The sequence below is a fragment of the Symphalangus syndactylus genome, chromosome 21, assembly GCF_028878055.3.
Source record: "Symphalangus syndactylus isolate Jambi chromosome 21, NHGRI_mSymSyn1-v2.1_pri, whole genome shotgun sequence".
Taxonomy (NCBI): domain Eukaryota; kingdom Metazoa; phylum Chordata; class Mammalia; order Primates; family Hylobatidae; genus Symphalangus; species Symphalangus syndactylus.
In genome coordinates this window covers 23,072,123-23,088,487 of record NC_072443.2, presented here as the reverse complement: position 1 = coordinate 23,088,487, position 16,365 = coordinate 23,072,123, and the positions used below count along the sequence as shown (strand labels likewise).

Genomic DNA, 16,365 nt, shown 5'->3' with positions numbered 1-16,365 from the left:
ATGTGCAATGTGTTTGTATGGGTGTGTATGTGCATTTTTGTGTTTCACATTATTTCAAATAAGTTAAAAATGAAAATGTAATTTTTCTATACTTACTCTTTTTTAGTAGTGTCTACAGAAAGACCCAATTTAGCTATTTCATTGCATAAAAAAGTGTACTATGTAAGGATTATTATTAAAAGCTCTTTCTGCTAAAACTCAGAGAATATTTTTAACAAATATATAGTATAAAAAATTAACTCTAGAAAAAATAATTACAATAAATGCAAATCCTGATTTATCAAGACTTGACACCTACAACAGAGGCAAAAGTGTAAAATGTTAGTGACTAAAGGTTTGCTTTCAGAGTTGACATGGCCGTGAATCCTGGTCTAAATCACTCAGAAACCTCAGGATAGGACTGTCCTTAGCTCTGGGAAGATCTAATGAAAAAGAGGAAAGGTGAAGTTGTGATTTATCACAATTACATTCTAAGAGAAGAAAATCATATGTATCTCAGCAGCCTCAGGAAAGAAAACAAAATTCAGTATTTGTTCTTGATAAAAACTTAGCAAACTAGGTATGGACGAAAACATTCTTGACTAACACAGAACATCTGCAAAATGCTTTCTGTCAATACCACAAGTGAAAAGTTGAGAGTATGTCCTAATTCTAGGATAAACCAAGAATATCTATTGTCACCACTTCTTTCAATATTATACTGGAGATCCTTACCCATACAGTAAAACCAGACAAAGATAAAATGCATGAAGATTCAAAAATTAAAAAAAAAATCTTTATTTGCAGAGACTGTGGCTGTATTCATAGAAAGCCTCAAAGAGTCTATTAATAAATTAATATAATTAATTAGACAGTTTTTCAAACTGATGAATAAAAAATAAATATATGAAGGTGAAACACATGACTACACACCAACGACCAAGCACTGGGACAATATGTTTATATTTTTTTAAAGACACAATACCAAACACTATGTATTACTTATTTTGTGTTAATGATTGATGTATACACTTTGTATATGTAATAGTTCCAATACTTTTAAATGTCATTAATTCATTGACATTCTTCCCCTTGCATTCACTTTTCCTCAAATGTGGGCAGACTGAATGATTCATTCTATTCAGTAGAATGGGGTAGGAGTGATGCTATGTGATTCTGAGACTAGGTCATAAAGAGGATAGCTTCTTCCTCTCTCAGATCATCTGCTCTGGAGGAAGGCTGCCACTATGTTGTAAGGACACTTAGGTATCTTTCGCAGAGATCCACAAAAAGAGGAACTGATGTCTCATGTCAATACCCAGCACCAACTTGCCAGCCAATAAGTAATCCAGTACAGCTCCAAATTCTTGATTGCTACACCATCAGAGACCGTAAAGAGTCAGAACTTCAAGCTAAACATCTTTCATCTTCTTGACCAACAGAAACGTGAGAAATAATAAATGTTCATCATTGTTCATACTGTTTGGATGTATGTCCCTGTCAAATCTCATGCTGAAATGTAATTCCCAATATTGGAGGTGGGGCCTTGTGGGAGGTGATTGGATCATGGAGTGAATTTCTCATGAATGGTTTAGCACCATCCCCTTGGTGGTGTCCTTGAGATAGTGAGTGAGTTCTCCTGAGAACTGGTCATTTAAAAGTGTATGGCATGTCATCCCCACTCTCTCTCCTGTTCATCTTCTCACTATATGATGTGCCTGCTCCCCGTTTGCCTTCTGCCATGATTGGAAGCTTCCTGAGGGCTCCCCAGAAGCAGATGCCACTATGCTTCTTATACAGCCTGCAGAACCATGAGCCAATTAAGCTCCTTTTCTTATAACGTACCCAATCTCAGGTATTGCTTTATAGCAGTGCAAGAATAGCCTAATACAGAAAATTGGTACTGAATACTGAGGCATTGCTATAAAGATATCTGAAAATGTGGAAGCAGCTTTGGAACTGAGTAATGGGCAGAGGTTGGAATATTTTGGAGGGCTCAGAAGATGAGAAAGATGAGGGGAAGTTTGGAACTACTTAGAGACTGATTAAATGGTTGTGACCAAAATTCTGATAGTAATATGGACCCTGAAGGCCGGATTTCTGAGGTCTCAGATGGAACAAAAAGCTTATTGGAAACCGGAGCAAAGGGCACACATGTTAGGCCTTAGTAAAGAGCTTGGCTGCATTCTGTTCATGCCATAGTGATCTGCGGAAGTTTGAACTAAACAGTGATGATTTAGAGCAAGTTTGTTGAACCTATAGCCTACAGGCCACATGAGGCCCACGAAGGTTTTGAATGCAGCCCAGCACAAATTTGTAAATTTTCTTAAAACATGATGAGATTTTTTTTTGCATTTCCTTTAGCTCATCAGCTATTGTTAGCATTAGTGTATTTTATGTGTGGCCCAAGACAGTTCTTCTTCCAATGTGGCCCAGGGAAGCCAAAAGATTGAACACTCCTGATTTAGAGTATCAGGTGAAAAAAAATTATAAGCAGTAAAGCATTCAAGATGTGACCTGGCTGATTCGAATATCCTATGCTCAGATGTGGGAGCAAAGAAATGACTTAGAGTTGGAATTTATATTTAAACAGAAAGCAGAGTGTAAAGGTTTGGAAAATTTATAACCTGGCCATGTGGCAAAGAAAGAAAAAAGCTTTTTTGGGAGCTAAATTCAAGCATGCTGTGGACCAACCTCTTGATAGAGATACTTGTATAACTAAAAAGGATCCAAGTACTGATTGCCAAGACAATAGGAAAAGGGCTTTCAGAGGCCTTTTCAAAGGCAAAGGCATTTCTGAAATGAAGACACTTCAGAGACATTTGCAGCAGCCCCTCCCACCATAGGCCCAGAGTACTAGGAGAAAAGAATAGTTTCATGGGCCAGGCCCAGGGCCCCACTGCCATACACAGCCTCAGGACACTGCTCCTCAAATTCTGCTGCTCCAGCTCCAGCCTTGGCTCAAAGGGGCACAAGTACAGCTCAGGATGCAAGGATCCAGAGGATGCAAGCCATTAGCCTTGGTGGCTTCCATGTGGTTTTAAGCCTGCAGGCACACAGAAAGCAAGAGTGAAAGAGGCTTGACAGCCTCTACCTAGATTTCAAAGGTTGTATGAAAAAACTTGGGTGCCAGACAGAAGCTAGTTGCAAGGGCCAAGCCCTCACAGAGAACCTCTGCTAGGGCAGTGTGGTGAGGAAATGTGAGGTTGAAGACCCCACATCAAATCCCCACTGGGGCACTGCCTAGTGGAACTGTGAGAAGGGGGCCACCATACTCCTGACCCCAGAATGGTAAATCTACCAGCAGCTTAAGCTTTGCACCTAGAAAAGCTGCAGGCACTCAACAACCTGTGAGGGCAGCCATGGGGGCTGAAACCTGCAAAGCCACAGGGGTGGAGCTGCCTAAGGTCTTAGGAGACCACCCCTTGTACCAGCGTGCCCTGAATGTGGAACATGGAGTCAAAGATTATTTTGGAGCTTTATGATTTAATGACTTCCCTGCTGGGTTTTGAACTTGCATAGGGCCTGCAGCCCCTTTCTTTTGGCTGATTTCTGTGTTTTGAAATGGGAATGTTTACCCAATGCCTATACTCTTATTGTGTCCTAGAAGTAAATAACTTGTTTTGATTTTACAGGCCTCTAGGTGGAAGGAACTTATCTCTAGACAAGACTTTAGACTTGGGACTTTTGAGTTAATGCTAGAATGAGTTAAGTCTTTGGGAGACTATTGGGAAAGCATAATTATATTTTGCAATGTGAGAAGGACATGAGACTTGGGAGGCCAGGGGCAGAATGATATAGTTTCAGTGTATGTCCCCACCAAATCTCATGTTGAATTGTAATCCCCAGTGTTGGAGATAGAGCCTGATGGGAGGTGACTGGATCAGGGGGGTGGATTTCTCATGAATAGTTTAGCACCATTCTCTTGGTGCCATCCTCTTGATAGTGAGTGAGTTATCACAAGATCTTGTCATTTAAAAGTGTGTAGGCTGGGCACAGTGGCTCACGCCTGTAATCCCAGCACTTTGGGAGGCCGAGGCAGGCAGATCACAAGGTCAGGAGATCAAAACCATCCTGGCTAACACGGTGAAACCCCGTCTCTACTAAAAATACAAAAAATAGCTGGGCGTGGTGGCGGGCGCCTGTAGTCCCAGCTACTCAGGAGGCTGAGGCAGGAGAATGGCGTGAACCCGGGAGGCAGAGCTTACAGGGAGCTGAGATTGCGCCACTGCACTCCAGCCTGGGTGACAGAGCGAGCCTCCATCTCAAAAAAAAAAAAAAAAAAAAAGTGTGTAATACCCTTTATACTGTATTACTCTCTAACTTGTAATACTGTAATACTCTCTATTTTGCTCCTGTTCTTGCTATGTGATATACCTGCTCCCTTTACCTTCCATCATGATTGGAATACCTCCACAGAAGTAGATGCTGCAGAACCATAAGCCAATTAAACTTCTTTTCTTATAAATTACCCAGTCTCAGTTATATTTTACAGTAGTCCAAGATCAGCCCAATACAATTGTTTTAAGCCATTAAGTTTTCTAACAGAACAATAGGTAATAAACACTGTGTGATCCTCACAGCTCTATAAGATAAATACTATTACTACGGTCACTTTACAGATGAGGCAAGAGAGGCAGAAAGGGGTTAAGTAACATACTCAAGGTCACACAGTGATGTATAACTGGTGGTCATTAAACTCAAACACAGTCAGCCGGTTTCCAGAGTTTGTGCTTTCAACTGTGATACTATATTTTAAAGTCACAATGTTTCTTTTACATATGAAAAAGAATAAATTTCCATCCAAGAAGTCAATAAATAAAAGTAAAATGAAATGGAATATATCTTCAGGAATTTATGGATTTAATCTATGTAAAAATTAAAGGTGTAAATAACATACTGCGATCTCCTCCATGACTCCCAATGGCAGAAATGGGAAAAGCCCTAACTTTTTAGGTGCAGAAAAGTCTCATAACTTCTGAAAAAATTAGGTGTATATTAAATGAGCTATTACCTATGGAAACAATATAAATTCTCCAAAGATACATGAGGAAAGTATGTTTGCCTAACACAAGCTTAGTTAACCTTTTTTTCATAATTAGATTTTAAGTATTTAGTGAGTCCTAATTATTATTCTGGAATGCCACAAAACAAAACAAAATAGAAATCTCTAGTTGCTTGAATATTGTACCTTGCATGTTGATTAATACAGGGTACAAAAGTAGATTGAAGTGTTACCATTAAAAATAATATTGGAAAAATAGATTGCATCAATAGTTTTTATTCAACTTTTATAATAAGTATAAAACAATGAACACTTTGCCAAAACTAAATGTTTTACCGCGGTGTTGCATTTACTTACTTACTATTCAATTGTATCTTTGCCAAATTTCCTTAATGATCTGGTGTGGAAATATAACTGATCCTGGAATAAATAAGACAAAACAAAACAAAAAAACCCAAACAAACAAACAAAAACTGATACTACACTACATTGAATTCCCCACCCCCAACTCTCAAACATATGTATTGCATTTCCTTCCTCTCTACTCTCAATTATTATAATTATAATGACTGAGATAAACTTTAATGGAAGATAAACTTTAATGAATTCCTTTTTTGCACTAAATATCTCTGTCCCATAGAATTCCAACCTCCTGGTTCAATAGGGCTAAGTCATGCTGTGGATGTATTAAGCCACTGCCAGCTGCAACTTCTCTTTGCTTTTGCTTGCATTCATCCTTCCTGGGCCCCTTATGATTCTATTTTGAGAATAAAATTTTCTCTTGTCCAAGATCAAGAAAAAAAAATACTGTTATTTTGCCCCAAACCCAAATAATAAAGTAGAAATCTCAGAACATGTTTTAAACCTATTATCGGCAATAATGAGAGATTGATGTAAGTACTCAGGCTGCTCACGACGGCCTAATCATCAGATGCTTCACTCCAGGATACTTCTGAAAGTGAGCCAGTGCCTAAATTTCACTCTCCTCAGAAGTATGTAAAGTTTGCTCTTTGCTTTGTTCAAAGTCTGTATGCTACATCTTCTGTTCTTACTTTCTAAGCAAGTAATACATTTGACTTATTTGCTTAAGATATATGTAAAGGGTGGTCTTTTCCTTTGATACTGTTTTAACGTCTTGATTTGCTGGAGTAACTTTTTAAATAACAATATGTGGAAGATAAACTTTAAGTCACTACACGTCTGAAAATCCCTTCTTCCTGACTTATTTGAATGATAGTTGGCATGGGTATAGAATTTGAGGTGGACTATCACTTTTTCCCTCCAGTTTTCAAGGGATTACATACGGTCGTCTATCATCCAGTGATTGTTGATGACAACTTCTGATGCCAATAGGTTTCATATTCCTTTAGAAGTAAGTTTTTTGTTCTCTAAAAACTTTTAGAATCTTTATTTTAGTATTCTGAAATTTCATCATTTTTTAGATACCGGTCTTCTTCTGTTTTTTTACTAACTATGCTGTCTTGTGATCTCTTGAAATCTGAGATTTGTAGTCTCCATTTAATTTTATATATCCAGTCTTTTTTTCTCTTTTGTTTACATTCTAGTTGATTTTTTAAACTTTATTCTCTAAATGTTTTCAGCAGAAATGTTTAATGTTTGTCATGGTTAATTTTATGTGTCAACTTAGCTAGGCAAGGTACCCAGATATTTGGTCAAATACTAGTCTTGATGTTATTATGAAGATATTTTTAGATGACATTAACATTTAAATCAGTGGACTTTGAGTAAGCAAATTATCCTCCATAATGTGGAGGATCTCCAATCAGTTGAAACCCTAGAGGAAAAAAAAAGACTGACATACCCCAAGGAAAAGGGAATTCTGCCTCCAAATTGTCTTTGGACTCCAGCTATAACATCAACCCTTCCCTGAGTCTCCAGCCTGCTGGCCTATCTTATAGATTTTGAATTTTCCAGCCTCTGCAATCATGTATGTCAATTCCTTAAACTAGCTCTCTCCCTCCATTCTTTTCTCCCCACATTCTTTCATGTTGATCATGTTGCTTTCCTTTCTCTTTCATGCTACATTATTCTAATATAGTAGTGGCATTTAGTTACCCATTCGTACTGATGAAGAAAAAGCTAGATACATTAGAGTTTTATACACACACACAAACACACACACACACACATACATATGCACACACTTCTCCAAGGGGGCTTCACTCAAGAGGATAGGCACATCACAGCTCCCACTCAGAGGCATCCAGGTATCTAACACTGTATTCCCCTCCATACCGTCTTCTTGTCCCACTGTGCAACCCAGTGCAGTCCCTTAGAGTGAGGAGGAGAGGAGGAAAAGGAGCCCTCTGACTTGTTTCTTCCGTCTTTTGCCCTCTTTTTTATGGATTTGGCTTTTGCAATTAAAAATTTAAGAGCATGGATTTTAAATTATCTGTGCTGAAACATTTCTTTAGGGAAACAAATGCCTCATAGCCTATTTTGCATGTTAAGCGCCACAGGGCCACAAATAAAAGCATTACTGAGGACAACAATAACAAAAACTCACATGGTTACTAGATCAAAATATCATCCCAACCACAAGCCTTACACACTAGAATTAAATAATGATGGTCTAGTCTCTTGGACTTCACATGGTGCCACCTAGTTCTTCCAATGCTTGTTTTAAAAAAAAGCGTATTTTCAAAATTTACTGTTGTAATCCCATTGTTTATCACTTTCTGGACAGAATAGGAACAGTATAAAATAATTCAAACTTTATTTTGCCTTATTAAAAATGCAAGAACATCATCCAGTGGCAAAACTCTAACTGCAGAATGTTTAATTTACATAGACCATATACTATTTCAACATAGAGAAAAAATACATATTTTCCTAATAAGATTTCCAGACAAAATTGTAGAAAATTTAAATAGCTGCTTATTCCTCAGCTTCCTTTAAAACTCCTAGACCCAGTGCTTCCAAAGTCTCTTTAGACCTGCCTCACGAAGACTTGATATCAATAATGACTCTGTCTTATGAGTACAGGTTGTTGGTTATAACTAAATTCTGAGAATCAGGGCTATGAGAGAACCAGACCAAAACTCCTCTGAGGAACTATTATTCTTTCTTCTGAAAGTAACTTTTCAGCATATTTCCCCTATTTCCTTGGCCATCAGAACACTCAAAGTCAAATACAAAGCCATTTTAAAAGCAACATGAGGGGTAGTAATTTGCTGTTAAAGATTCATTTCTTTTAATTTCAAATGTGCATGTCTGTATGCACGTGAATATATATGTGTTTTAAAATTCTCTATTATTATTGTTGGGATAATCATTAGTATCTTATAGATTTATCTTAATTTATAGATATAGTAGATTTTGCTAGAAAACTCCATTGATCCTGGAAATTATAATATGCTGAAAATTCAAAAGGCCTTGGGAAGATTCATAGTTCCTCCCAAAATTTTCACTACCTCACCATAATCTAATAGTATTTTAGCCTAAACTCCATGACTTAAAAGAAATAAATGTGAGCCAAACCATCTGAAGCTCATGGTATTATCTAAGTCTCACCATAAGATTCCAACATGCTGGGAACATTTAAAATCAGTATGTACCATGTCACCACACTGGTAGAAATTTAAAGACTAGAAGCAAGATATCTTTACCAAAGACAGTCTTTCTCTGAGACTTGTCCTTTGGCTTTCCTTAGTGACTTGAGTGTAGCATGAAAGAAATCTTAGAACTGCTGTGGTTTTGTTTTGTTTTGTTTTTTGGAGGGGGAGGGTGAAGAACATGGGTAGTAGTACAAATGTTTACTCCAGCCATTTAATTTATATAAAGATTTTTTAAAACAAAATGTGTCTACTGTTTGTAATGTTGTATGTCTAAAGTTAATATAATTTTCCCAAGGATTCTGGAACAGTAGATTCTTGGGAAATGTCAACATGGATCTTCTCCTTCAATACCCTGATGCTTACCTCTTGAACTATTCTCTGATATTTAGGCCATAAGTTAATGAACCATGTTTCAATGAACGCTTGCTTAAAAACATGCCTGCTAGGCCTTTTGTACAGTCCCATGATATAGAAAAACTCTAGTTAAATGAATTCATGAATGATATAAGAATCCTATCCTCTTCATCTGGATCTTATGTAATTCTAGTCTTTTACTTGTCTTTCCATTTTCATTCCTTTGGAAAGCACTTGAGATATTTATTTGCAAACAAAATATGGTACTAAAACTATGAAGTTCATGTTCACATTTGCAATAACCCGTCTCTCATTTAATTCCTGTTACTGATGAAACTCTCACTTCACCAAAAGTTACTGCCATGACGTTTTTTTCTTTTATAAACTTTTAGAGGTTCAGAATACATAACGGTGTATATTGTGGAGAGAAAAGTATGTTCTGTCCTTACCAAGTAAGAAGGAAAAAGAACTTTGAATACTTTTGAACTTTTCTTAATTACAGAATCATTAAAAATATGATAGGACTACAATGATCCCCATATCCCCCCATCCATGCTGTAATTTGGTATCGAACAGGCACATATGCTTAGTGGGATGAAGACGGAATGGGTACTCACAAAATTTTACATGGTTCTGCTCTACATCACCATCTGTAGCCTTCCTTACCATACTGACATCTTGTTTTGTGATTAACCTGACATTTTTCCCACTTACATGAAGATTCTCCTGGCTCAACCCTTTGGATACTTCCTCACTTATAAATCCTCCTGAAAGAATATATATTCTTCACCCTGTCAACTTTTCACTGTACTTTTTCTTGAAAATTTTGTTTCTTCACCAAATCCAGGCAACTTATTTGGGTGCGGTGAACAGCAGATACCATATAATTAGGTATCTTATAATCCCATTATAAAGAGTCACGGGTAGTTTATTTTACAATAATAATCACAACAAGTAACAAGTAACAATTAATATTTCTATTTTGTTCACCTTCATGTAAATTGTTTTATTAGCATTTACTTAAAATCAGGAATATGTATGTATTAATTTAAGAAATGGTTCCCTTTGAGAGAAATTAATAAAATATACTTTAAGAGAGATGACAGCATTTTATTTTTTGTATCTTTTTCTCAAGTAGTTGAGGAACTATCTCTGTTGGTCACCTTATTGTTACCCATAGATTTATTTGTCTTCAGCTATTTACTACTACGTTTTTAATTAATCTACTGTGTGCTATGCATTATCTAATTAATAAGTACTATGTAAAATGTGAAGCAAATATATGCTTTCTATGTCTAAAATTAACTAGTTGAGAGATTAAAAATTGTAGAATGAATCCTAGACAAGACAAAAGCACACAGAGCCACTTGTGTACAAAATAAAAGGAATACATAAAGAACTTCTAAATAAAAAGCAATATGGTGAATGCTGCTTCACATAAGCTGATGGAGCTTATGGGGATAAAATTTTTATATTGACAGAATTTTAATAAGGGCATTGGTTTACATAAAAATTAAAATTTCTCTGAAATTTTTTAAGGCCTGCAATTACTGGGACCACCTACTAAAAATCAGAATTCTCCTCTGCTTATTTTGGAAAGCTAATGAAGCACAGACTTTGATGAAATGTAATTGGCAATGTCAATGACATAGGCAACTTTTCAAGTTGAATTGGAGATGAATCTTTTGAAAAAAGAATGTAGCATCTGGGCCAAGATACCAAGGCTAAGCTACCCATTTCCATGTGAAAATAGGGCAGGCACAATAGATTTCGTTTTTGAAAACATTAATTGAACCGACATTGTAGAAGACCTTGCTAGCTATGTCCTATTATTAAAAAAAAAAAATTCAAGCCACTAAAAAATGGCAGCCAAACAAGGGGGAAATTTCTGAATAAAGGCCTACATGATTTACAGGGATATAGCTATTTATTAATAGCCTTTGTAATTGAATGATACCTAATTCTTGGTTTCAGAGTTTGTGGTCCAACATGCTGGCCATCTGCTAACAGAACTTGCACTAAAATTGTAGCCCATGAGTTCATAAACAATAGCTTTCTAAGTTAGAGATTTTATTAATATCTCTCATTGTATTTTATGCATTTTCTTTGAATTACTTCCTCAATTTTTGATATTGAAGTATCTTGTGAATTCAGTGGAGGAAATAAAATTCCAGCTCAAACCTAAAAGATAAGTAAAAGGTGGGAAATAACCAAACAAAAGAGGATAAAATGATATCTACACAAAGGGAATGACATATAAATACATAAAATATTATTTCAAGAAATTGAGATTAGTTCAATACTAATGGATGATAGAGTTCAAAACTATGAAAGAATTACCATGGATACAGCTGAGCATTAGGCAATGGCTAGATTGTAGAGAGATTTATAAGCAAAGTTAAGGAGCTTGCACTTTAATTTTTTTTAACCATTGCTTTTCTTTTAAGTGACGTGATCAAACGTGTGTGTGTGTGTGTGTGTATATATATAGCAATGGTTAAAAAAAATTAAAGTGCAAGCTCCTTAACTTTGCTTATAAATCTCTCTACAATCTAGCCATTGCCTAATGCTCAGCTGTATCCATGGTAATTCTTTCATAGTTTTGAACTCTATCATCCATTAGTATTGAACTAATCTCAATTTCTTGAAATAATATATATATATGTATATATACGTATATATATATACATATATATATATATATATATAGAGAGAGAGAGAGAGAGAGACAGAGTTTTGCTCTTTTCACCCAGGCTGGAGTGCAATGGGGCATTCTCGGCTCACTGCAACCTCCGCCTCCCAGGATCAAGCAATTCTTCTGTCTCAGCCCCCTGAGTAGCTGGGATTACAGGTGCCCACCACCATACCAAGCTAATTTTTGTATTTTTAGTAGAGATAGGGTTTCACAATGTCAGCCAGGCTGGTGTCAAACTCCTGACCTCAAGTGATCCACCTGCCTCAGCCTCCCAAAGTGTTGGGATTACAGGCGTGAGCCACCACACCTGGACAGACTTTTATCTCTAAAAGATCATCCTGGATGTTGTGTGAAAAATGGACCAAAAATTAAAATAGTAGATATGGAAATGGTAACTAGAAGAATAGAAATGGTAGATCCCTGAACTAGGGTAAAAGAAGCTGGGATATCTTCTTCATATTTTTTTCCTCCCAATTTGTGGAGAACTAGAACCTGGAACAATCCACCATTGATCATGGAGCCACGGCAATGCCCTACAGAATGGTGAAGAAGTGATTTGAAGGAAACCTGGGTCACTGGAACAAAGCCTCCCACCAGCCTAAAGTACTCATCTTGAACTATTTCGTGAATTTTTTTAAAGGTATTTGTTCTTTAAGTAATTCAGTTTTGTAGGGTCTCATTGTCGTATTATCCTAACGTTGACCCTTTCTAATAGATGTGATTGCTCTATTTGTCAGAGTAGATGTGATTACATAGGGAGAGTATGGGTAATGAAAGGAGCAGATAATCTAGAAACAACATTCAAGGAATGAGTAGAAGAAAAACAACAGCAAAGGGCACTAAACAGTAAGGGAAGAAGAAAAATTAGAAGCTAAAGGAAGACTGGGTTTCAAAAATAGTGTCAAATGGTAAATAGTAAGGCAAAATAGGAACTGAAAAGTGTCCACTGGATTTGGAAATAAAAAAGTAATGAGTGACTATGCTGGTTGGACAGAGGTATGGCAAGGGAGTTCAGTATATCATTAAAAGAGGGGTTGTGCAGAACTTAAAGTATAATTTAAAAAAAAATAGCCCAAAAGAGACCAGCTAAATCGATTGTTTTTCTAGTTTACAACTTCCATAGGATGGGGTAGGCTTATAGGTTTATTTTGAAAAGAGCTTGAGCTTAAGTCCTATGGCTGGAGGAGTAAAAATAGATGATAAGTTTAGTCATTAATTAAATTAGATTTGATTTAATTTAAATTAGATGATTTTGTGATTAAAGAAAATTAAAATGTTACTCCAGATTAACTGTTAACTATAAAACCTTTTTGCAGTTTTGTGGTTTTATGCAACACATCTCTTCAATTATAGATTATCTTAAGCACTACAAAGTTGAATAAGAGACCAAAAAAAAAAAAAAAGAGGGGTTGTGGACACTATGGAAATTGAGAAGCTACAACATATTTTTAAGCTAAAGTGTAATCCAGAGAAATGCCCTAACTCTCTTCAAATATATGAAGGCTGAGAAAGGTGAGGAGGCTGAGAAAGGTGAGGAGGCTGAAGAAAAGTAGGAATCTAGCAGAGGTGAGTTCATGAGATTTAGTGAAAGAAGCCATCCCTATAACAAAAAAGTACAAGGTAAAGCAGCAAATGCTGATAAAGAACAAGTAGCAAATTATCCAAAAGATCTAGCTAAGATCATTGATGAAGGTGGCTACACCAAACAACAGATGTTCCATATAGATAAAACAGTCTTCTATTGGAGTAAGATGCTATCTATGAATTTCATGCTAGAGAGCAGAAGTCAATGGCTGGCTCCAAACTTCAAAAGACAGGCTGACTCTCTTGTTAAGGGCTTATGTATCTGGTTACTTTAAGTTGAAGCCAATGCTCTTTTACCATTTTGAAAAACCTAGGACCCTTAAGAATTATGCTAAGTATATTTTGCCTGTGCTTTATAAATGGAACAACAAAGCCTAGATGACAGCACATCTGTTTACAGCATGGTTTACTAAATGTTTTAAGCTTGCTGTTGAGACCTAGTGCTCAGGAAAAAATATTCTTTTCAAAATACTACTACTCATTGGCAGTGCTCTTAGTCACCCAAGAGCTCTCATGGAAATATAAAAAAGAGATTAATGTTGTTTTCGTGCCTGCGAAGACAACATCCATTCTTCAGCCTATGGATCAAAAAGTAATTTCTGGCTTCAAGTCTTATTAAGACATACATCTTGTAAGGCTATAAGAATGATACTGGTAATGCATGTGGGCAAGGTAAATTGAAAATTTTCTGGAAAGAATTTACCATGCTAGATGCCATTAAGAACATTGTGCTTCATGGGAGAAAGTCAGAATATCAATGTTAACAGGAGTTTGGAAGAAGTTGATCCCAATGCTCATGGAGGACTTTGGGGAGTTCCAGGCTTCAGTGGAAGAAGCAACTACAGATGCAGGAAGCAATAAGAAAACTAGAATTAGAAGTATAGCCTGAAGATGTGACTGAATTTCTGTAATCTCATGACAAAACATGAACAGATGAAGAGTGTTTTCTTATGGATGAGCAAGAAAGTTGTTTCTTAAGATATAATTTACTCCTGGTGAAGATGCTGTGAACACTGTTGAAATGACAACAAAGGATTTAGAATATTTCATAAACCTAGTTGATAAAGCAGTAGCAGGGTTTGAGAAAACTGACTCCAGTTTTGAAAGTTCTACCGTGGGCAAAATGCTATCAAACAGCTTTGCATGCTACAGAGAAATCTTTTGTGAAAAAAAGTGTTGATGTGACAAACATTATTTTTCTCTTATTTTTCTTTATTCTGCCACAGCCACTACAGCCTTCAGCAACCACCATCCTGATGTCAGCAAACAACAATATTGAGGTGAATACCCCTACCAGCAAAAAATTATCACTCACTGAAGCCTCTGATGATCATTAGCATTTTTAGCAATAAGGTATTTTTTATCATTTTCTTGATTTTTAACTTTTGTGGGTACATATTAATAGGAGGTGTATATATTTATGGAGTACCTGAGGTATTTTGGTACAGGAATGCAATGCATAATAATCACATCACAGAAAATTGGATATCCACCCCCTCAAGTATTTATCCTTTGTGTAACAGTTCATTTATAATCTTTTAGTTATTTTAAAATGTACAACTAAATTCTTTTTACAATAGTCTCCCTTTTGTACTAGCGAATACTAGGTCTTATTCTTTCTAACTATTTATTTGCATCCATTAACAAACATTCCCCACTTCCCCACCTCCCAACCTCCAATACTCTTCTCAGCCTCTGGTAATCATCCTTCTACTCCCTATCTCCATGGCTTCAATTGTTTTAATTTTTAGCTTCTACAAATAAGTGAGAACATGTGATGATTGTCTTTCTATGCCTGGCTTACACTTCACATAATATAATGACCTCCAATTCCATCCATGTTGTTGCAAATGACAGAACCACATTTTTTAAAGATGCATAGTACTCTATTGTGTATATTTAAATTTACTTTCTCCATTTATCTGCTGATGGACACTTAGGTTGCTTTCAAGTCTTGGCTATTGTGAACAATGCTGCAATAAACATGGGAGTGCAGATATCTCTTTGATATACTGATTTTCTTTCTTTTGGGTATATACCCAGAAGAGGGATTGTTGAATAGTAAGGCAGCTCTATTTTTAGTTTTTTGAGGAACCTCCAAACTATTTTCCATAGTGGCTGTGAATTTCTACCAACAGCATATGAGGGTTCCCTGCTCTTACGTCCTCACCAGCACATGTTATTGCCTAACTTTTAGATAAAAGCCATTTTAACTGGGGTGAGATGATATCTCATTGTCATTTTGATTTGCATTTCTCTGATTAGCAATAATGGTGAACACCTTTTCATATACTTGTTGACCATTTGTATGTCTTCTTTTGAGAAATGTCTATTCAAACTCTTTGCCCATTTTTAAATCAGATTATTAGATTTTTTTTTCCTATAGAGTTGTTTGAGCTCCTTATATGTTCTGGTTATTAATTTCATGTCAGATAGGAACTTTTCAAATATTTTCTCCCATTCCATGAGTTGTCTCTACACTTTGTCGATTGTTTGCTGTGCAGAAGTTTTTAAACTTGATGGGACCCCCTTTGTCCATTTGTGCTTTGGTCGGCTTTGCTTTGGGGGTTTTACTCAAGAAATTGTAGCCCAGACCAACATCTGGGAGTGTTCCTCCATGTTTTCTTGAGGTAGTTTCATAGTTTGAGTTCTTAGATTGAAGTCTTCAACCCATTTTGATGTGATTTGTGTGTATGGTAAGAGATAGGTGTCTACTTTTATTCTTCTGCATATGGATATCCAGTTTTCTCAGAATCATGTATTGAAGAGATTGTCTTTTCCCCAGTTTATGTTCTTGAAACATTTGACAGAAATGAATTCACTGTAGGTGTGTAGATTTGTTTCTGGGTTCTCTATTCTGTCCCATTGGTCTATGTATCTGTTTTTATGCCAGTACCATGCTGTTTTGGTTACTATAGCTCTGTAGTATAATTTGAAGTCAAGTAATGTGATTCCTCCAGCTTTGTTCTTTTTGCTTAGGATAGCTTTGGCTATTCTGGGTCTTTTCTGGTTCCAAACAAATGCTAGGCTTGTTTTTTCTATTTGTGTGAAGAAAGTCATTGGTATTTTGATAGAAATTGCATTGAATCTATAGATTGCTTTGGGTAGCATGAAAATTTAAACAATATTAATTCTTCCAATCCATGAAAATGGAATTTCTTCCATTTGAG

At 36.2% G+C, this 16,365-nt stretch overlaps 1 long non-coding RNA gene across 2 annotated transcripts in view; it reads left to right on the top strand.

Annotated features, from left to right (window-relative positions):
* Window positions 1-1,188: 1,188 nt before the first annotated feature.
* LOC129471343 (uncharacterized) overlaps window positions 1,189-16,365 on the top strand; it is a 52,338-nt gene continuing 37,161 nt past the window's right edge. Inside the window, exons 1-3 of one of the 2 annotated variants that reach the window (XR_008653558.2) lie at window positions 1,374-1,425; window positions 12,101-12,251; window positions 14,422-14,548. This is a non-coding gene — a long non-coding RNA (uncharacterized lncRNA). Of the gene's footprint in view, window positions 1,323-1,373; window positions 1,426-12,100; window positions 12,252-14,421; window positions 14,549-16,365 lie in introns of those variants that run through there. The other variant, XR_008653557.2, reaches the window with a different exon arrangement.